This window comes from Dasypus novemcinctus, chromosome 5 (genome assembly GCF_030445035.2).
Source record: "Dasypus novemcinctus isolate mDasNov1 chromosome 5, mDasNov1.1.hap2, whole genome shotgun sequence".
NCBI lineage: Eukaryota > Metazoa > Chordata > Mammalia > Cingulata > Dasypodidae > Dasypus > Dasypus novemcinctus.
This window is the reverse complement of record NC_080677.1, coordinates 16,551,006-16,558,199: the sequence shown is the minus strand read 5'-3', so window position 1 is coordinate 16,558,199 and position 7,194 is coordinate 16,551,006.

Below are 7,194 nucleotides of genomic sequence, written 5' to 3'. Positions count from 1 at the left end.
ACTCAGGAAACAGTGCATTTGTATCTCACTAATCATCTCATTTACTTGCCCTGTGTTAATCCAAACCAGCTATTAACGCTACTATTGGAATGGCATCATCAACTTGGAATTCAAGCAATGCTTTTCCTCTAAAGTTTTTGCAGGAGCTCCTTCATCAGTTCTCCCCAACCTGGGGCTGGGGAAGGGAAGCAGGAAGACAGTCAGGTTTAGCTAACATTTCTAGTTGTAATGAAAATACCAGTGTTGCAATCTTAGATTCCTTCTTTGGGGGAAACAATCTGTTTTTGGTTCTTGAGCTCCCCCTCTATAAAGCCAGAAAAAAGCCAGCTCCTCAAGACACTTGCTTCCAAGGAACACCTGTCATGGCTCAAGCCCCTCTTCAGTGGTTTTATAGCTTCTTACCACCTCCCACAGGTACCTTTCTCTATGTGGCAGGTGTTGCTATTGCCACAGAGTAGATCTTTGGTTCTTCTACCAAGATAGATTTGACTGGTATTTGAACAAGTGCAACTGTGATGTAGCCAAAGTGCAACTGATTACTGTGATCATTCTTTATATCCTAGCTCCCTGTTACAATTATCTAAGGAGAGGTTAGACTCCATTCCGTTCATAAAAACTTCAGTAGACCCAACATATCTTTGCTCGCTTCTATATAATAGGCAGGTAATAGTTCTTAAGTAATAAGTTGAGAGTCCTGATGCTTAAGTTATAATGTTTAAATCAAAATTTACTCCAAAAGTGACACTTCATTCAGTATGAAATCTCTCCTCATCTTGGCAGCTGCAGTCTAGGAGAATGGTGGGTCCTTCTCTCTTTCTCCTGCTGAGACTTCTCCTCCCCCTCCTCCTGCACTCGCCAGGTGTTTTCTGACCAGGTCTAAATGGGCAGAGAATGGAGTAGAAAGAGGCAGTTAAAGCCCTCATTGACTGGTACTAGTGGGGGCTTGACTTTGCACCCTTGGGCCTCAAGGATGAATAAGGTTTACTCCTTCCTGTGTTGGTACATTCTTTGTTTTCTGGAGTTTCCATCACCCAGGACTTCATTTCTGCTCTTACCTTGATCCTGAGAAACACATCCTATTCCAAGTGAAAAATCTGTAGGAATCTCATGTTTACCTTCAGCTTCTTGTTACTGGCTTTTTTCACCTTCTTACTGGACAACCCCATGCCTGGTCTCTCTGTCCCTATGCATCTGTCTGTCTCTCTGCCTTCCCACTCTGCTCCACTGGAAACAAACAAGCTCAAAGCACTGGGAGCACAGGCAGGTTCTATCTCCAAAATGTACACCATGTGACCCCAGACTGACTAGTCATCAAGCACAAGACCAAATGAAGGGGACACATTGGAAGCCCTGCAAGTAGTCCGATTAGTCCATGGAATCTGCACAGTAGGCTAATGATGAAGAGGGTAGTGTCTCACCCTTGTAATCATATCCCTTGGGAGGGGACAGTCTTCAAGCCAACCACCACAGTTTATTCTGAAAGATAGTGTCTGAAAAGAGTATAATAAAAAAGTTAGATTAACAAAGTTTGGCATCAGTTTAGAGATACAGTGATATGATAAAATAACAGATGTGGTAAGGATTTCAGGGAGTGGCTTAATCTCCAGGTTTCTTTGAAGATACTTAGGAAGTGTTACAAGGAGGTAGACGTGCAAGAAGGAACACTACATCTCTTTAGAAGGAAGGTGTCACAAGTGTGTCTTCAATCTTATTGTGCTTGCTAAAATCTGTAGGAATCTCATATTTACCTTCATATTTACCTAGACTCTGATTACATAGGTAAATAAGGGAATGAGTGGCATGAATAAGCATTTCTAACATACTCTCAGATAATGCTGATCAGATTAAAAACAAATCTCTACATGGATATTTCATAATGTAATATGGCAGGACAACAACCAGTAAGGATATGGGCCAGATTTAACTAGGGCTAGAACATTAGCTGGTTCTTTCTGTCTCTTCATCACACCCTGCTTATCCCCACTTTGCATGCTCATGCCAGAGCACACCTGTGCATGCACACACACACACACTGAATCAACCTTCACAGGCTCTAGAAAATCATCAATTGGGAGATATTATTTCCTACGATCACTCATTTATTAACTTAGTCAATAAAAGTTTAGTAAGCAACTGCTAAATGTCAGGTACTGTGTTAGGAATGATAAATTGAAAAATGATCACAAACAGATTGTATAAGGAGCTCATACCCTAATTGGGAAGAAAAGACACAAATCCAAACACTGATATTTCTAGATGGCACATGCTGCATAAATCCTCTTGAGATAGCTTACATGTTGATAGCACCAGTGGCTTTCAATAATTCTCCTTCAGTACATGCCCTTCATGGGCCAGTCTGTTCTGCTCCATGTTGCCAGCATTCCTAGAGTCAGGCAGAAGGAGCAGACCCCTCTAGACCATGCGGCATTCATAGAAACACCACTTGGAGTCTCTTAACACTTCTGAAGTCATCGGTAGTGCCTCATGTTCATGGGGTGCAAAGGGTATAAGAGAGAGGCTGTCAGGTCAGGCACAGTTGTGAGGTCAGCAAATATCTTAAAATATAATACAATCTGTTATACACATTGTGAGAGAAGAATAGGTGAAGCACCTTGGGAATGGGGAAAAGTGAAGAGTACCTCTAGCTGAGGGCAAGAAAGAAGTCTTCCTGCAGGAGATGATGCTGAGCTAATTGTGAAGCTTTGGCAATGGAGGTGAAGAATGAGAAGGATGAAGGCATCAGGACTGGGGCTGCCTCGAGCCACAGAGAAGAAGCCCTGGGAAATGCTTTGCAGATGGAGCAGGGGATGAGAAGTAACAGGAATAAATTGAGATATATTGCAGAAGGCCTTCAATTTCAGCAGGACTTCACTCTAGAAATAAGGAATGAGGAGTAGGGACAGACACTGACATTTTATAGAGAGAAGAGTAATCTGGTAAGAACTGGACTTTGTTTAATGAATTGCATCTGTGGTGGTTTGGAACTGTATATACCCCCAGAAAAATCATGTTCTAAAGCTAATCCATTCCTGTGAAAGTAAGCCTATTGTAAGAAGATTTTCATGAAGTTATTTCAGTTAAGGCATGCCGCAGGGTGGATCTTAATCTTCTTACTGGAGTCCTTTATAAATGGGATGGATTCAGAAGGAGAAAGCTATGGGAGTGAGAAGCTAAAAGTGACAAAACCTGAAAGAGGAGAGAGAGATCAGCAGATGCCACCAGGGGCCTTGCCACGTGGCAGAGGAGTCCAGGCTCGCTGGCAGCTAGTCTTTGGGTAGAAAGCATCCCCTTGACAATGCCTTGATTTGAATATTTTTCTCAGCCTCGAAACTGTAAGCTTGTAAGCTAATAAATCCACTGTGTTAAAGCCTACCCATTTCATGTACTTAAGACCCCGTGCATCCCTTTTCTGTGTGCTTGTCCCTCCCTCTGCTCTGGACAGCCTCTCTTCACTCCCTAAGTGCTCAAATGTCCCCTTATTTGTTCCTGGTGCCTGATGTGGCCCTCTCAAGGAAAAGCAATTGATCCTTTTTCTTTCTACCCATAATCCTTTCAGATTTTATCCTAAAACTGCATGTGTGTGTCTGTTCCTCACTGGGATGAGTTTCTCAAACTTAGAAGTCTTGCTTTCTTCATTTATGTCTCCTCCCTGAAGGTTCAGAGCAGCCAAGAGCTTTGTTTGTTGAAAGAAGCATTAGGAAGAGGAAAGACAGAACCAATTTGAAGATTATTGCAATATTCCATATAGGAGGTCATGAGGTCTTAATAGAGTGAAAATTGGAACAGAGATGCCTGATGAAATATACTGATTAGTATTTATATTTTCTTACATCCAGTAAATTCTGAGGAGGTTTATTTTATATTTTATTCACTGTTGTGTGCATACCAATATACACCATATGAATAGAGCCAAATATTTCACACTTACCTAAGTCTAAGCATATGTGCTTAGCCAGACATTAACTTTAAAAAATCCTCTGAGAGTAAAATATGCCCCAGAGAAGAGAAACCTACTTCTCTTGCCATGTCTTACCCATACTTCGATATAAAACGGGGTCAGTGGGGAAACTCAAATAGGGAAGTTTCAAATCCTAAAACCCACTTTAATATCTACAAGATCAGTTAAACATAAATATTTTCTTGCCTGAAATTCTCAGCTGTCCTGGATTTCTCACTAATGATATTTCTCCAAGGCCTTCTGGATTTTGCAATTCTCTGCTTCATTAAGACTGGAAACTTATCTGATCTCACAGAGAGGCTGAATGGTAAGGTTCAACTGGAGAAAATAAGCCTGGATTCCTTGGAAAGGCGATTCAAAGTGACCTCATTTTTCAGCATTCTTTGTCTGAAGGAAATAACAGGAATGGTATAGATTACAGAAATTCAAGCCATATTTAAGTGAGAACAAGGGTTGCTAAGGGAATTTCAGTCTAACTGGTAATGGTGCAGAGTACTACCTACATAGTCATTGACCTTCAAATTAGAGGTATTTGAAAGAAAAGCTGACATACACGGGGTGAATGTTGGACTTTCATTATCTAACAAAGCTGAAAACCCACCTCATAATGGGAGAAGAACCGACACACCAAGGGCTGGAGAACTGAAGTCATGTGTGTGGCCATTTTGTAAGACCAAAGAAAAGTATTAAGAGCTGAATCCTTATTCTAAAACACTAACTTATTACTTTTTTTTTTTTAAGAAAAATAAGGAGTTTTAGACCATAGAAATTTTACATTGAAAATATGGACTTACTGGTATTCTACTATAGAACTATTGTGACTAGTAATGGAAGAAACTGTAGCATTGACATGGAGAAAATAGCCAGGGTAGTTGCTGAGGGCAGGGAGAGGCAAGAAGAAATGTGATGTGTGGGCATTTTCAGGACTTGGAGTTGTCCTAAATGAGATTGCAGGGACAGATGCTGGACATTATATATCCTGCCACAGCCCACTGAATGTACTGGGTTATGGCAGTTCTGAATGTACTGGAAAGTGCAAACTACAATGTAAACCATGATCCATGCAGTACAGCAGTGCTCCAAAATGTATTCACCAAATGTAGTGAATGTGTCACAATGATGAAAGAGGTTGTGGATGTGGAAGGAGTGGCGGGAGGGAGTGTGTGGGGTGTACGGGAACCTCATATTTTTTTATGTAAAATTTTTTGTGGTCTATGTATCTTCAAAAAATTACAATAAAAATTAAAATTAAAAAAAAAAGAAAAATATAGGGGAGTCCATTCACTCCATCCCCCCACCCAAACACTGCCCCCCCCACCAACAACATCTTCCATCAGTGTGGTACATTTGTTATAACTGATGAATACATATCGAAGCACTGCTACTAAGGATGGTCTAGAGTTTACATTATGTTTTACACTTTGCACTGCACAATTTTATAGGTTTTGACAAGGTATATACTGTGTCTGTCCTTGCAATATCATGCAGAACAATTCCAATATCCCAAAAATGCCCCCATTTACACCTCTTCTTCCTTCTCCTTCCCCTCAGAACCTCTGGCGACCACTGTATTTACATCAATGTTATAAGTTCTTCCATTACTAGAAGAATCTTAAGTCTACTTTAGTCCATAGTTGCATTCCCCCCTTTTGTTTTTTCATTCCTTTATCTCGAGGATTTGGAGATGGTAATGCCCACTCTGCTTCCAATTGAGACAGGGCTTAGATCCTATGGGGCAGATGGGTGGAACTGTCTTGCTTACAGTTGCAGATACACTCTGCTTCTTGGGATGGGCATTGTCCATCATCATCTTTTGTTAGTTGTCCTGGGTGAGTCTGATGAATTGGAGAGTAGGTGTTGGCTACAATTCTGCTGAGATTCTTTCTCTTTGTTTATCAATGAATTTATGGCTTGCCTCCTTCAAAACAGGATTTGAAGTGGCCAAGTCATGGAGTTGGAAAGATTTTAATATTTCTCAAGCAGGAGAAGTGGAGATGTGATGTGGGGGCATTTTTGGGACTTGGAGTTGTCCTAAATGATATTGCAGGGACAGATGCTACACATTGTATGTCCTGCCATAGCCCACTGAATGTACTGGGGGAGAGTGAAAACTATGATGTAAACTATTGTCCATGAGGTGCAGCAATGCTCCAGGGTGTATTCACCAAATGCAGTGAATGTGCCACAATGATGAGGGAAGTTGTTGATGTCGGAGAAGGGGGGGTGAGCAGTATATGGGAACCTCTTATATTTTTTTAATGTAACATTTTTTGTGATCTATGTATCTTCAAAAAAATACACTTTAAAAAATTGATGGGGTAGGGGGTGGGGAGTGGAGTATATGGTAACCTCTTATGTTTTTAAGTGTAACATTTTGTCTGATCTATTAACGTTTTAAAAAGATAATTAAAAATAAAATAAATTAAAATCAAATAAAATAATATTCTTCAAGGGGTAAGGAAACCAGAATTCACTAAGTAGATATTATGTACCTGATTCTGGATGCTTCATCTCATTGAACTCCCACCTCAACCATGACAAATAGGTTTATAATACCAATATAGATGGGAAAGCAAGGTTGAACAAATGGTTTCCTTTTTCCAAGTTTAGTCATGGAAGAATTGAATTGCTCTTTGTATTCAAATGGAAGTAAATATAACACTCTAACCCAATTCATTTATATTTTGTGCAAATATTATCTAAAGTCACACTTTCTACAGATGATGGCCTATCCCCTAATATTCAAATTGTTATTTAGTTCAATATTTAGGGCAGATATTCTCTTACCCTTTTGCATAACCTCCATGAAATCTCAGTACACAGAGAGTAATCAGAAAGTGCTTGATGCTGAAATTATAATTTATTTTCATGAATTCTCAAATCAGAATGGTCACTTTAATCCCAAAATAAATAGGAAATCATAAAACCTAATTCTGGTCTGAATTCTGTTACACAATAATCATCCCATTGGAGAAATTCAGTTCTCTAGTTCTCACCTTGCTCACTTGTAAAGCCAGAGCATTAGACTGATACAGTTCTAAAAACCCTTTCCCCTCATGGTTTTATAATAATAAACACATTTTAAACCATGTCTTTCATGAACTTCTAAACAAAAAATTGCACATAGTGAGAAACATGAAGTATTTTAAATTCAAATTCTTATTTGACCACAGCCTGATTTCTTTCAGACCCATGTTAATGTGTGAGAAGATATAGCACATATTGAGAATAGAGGA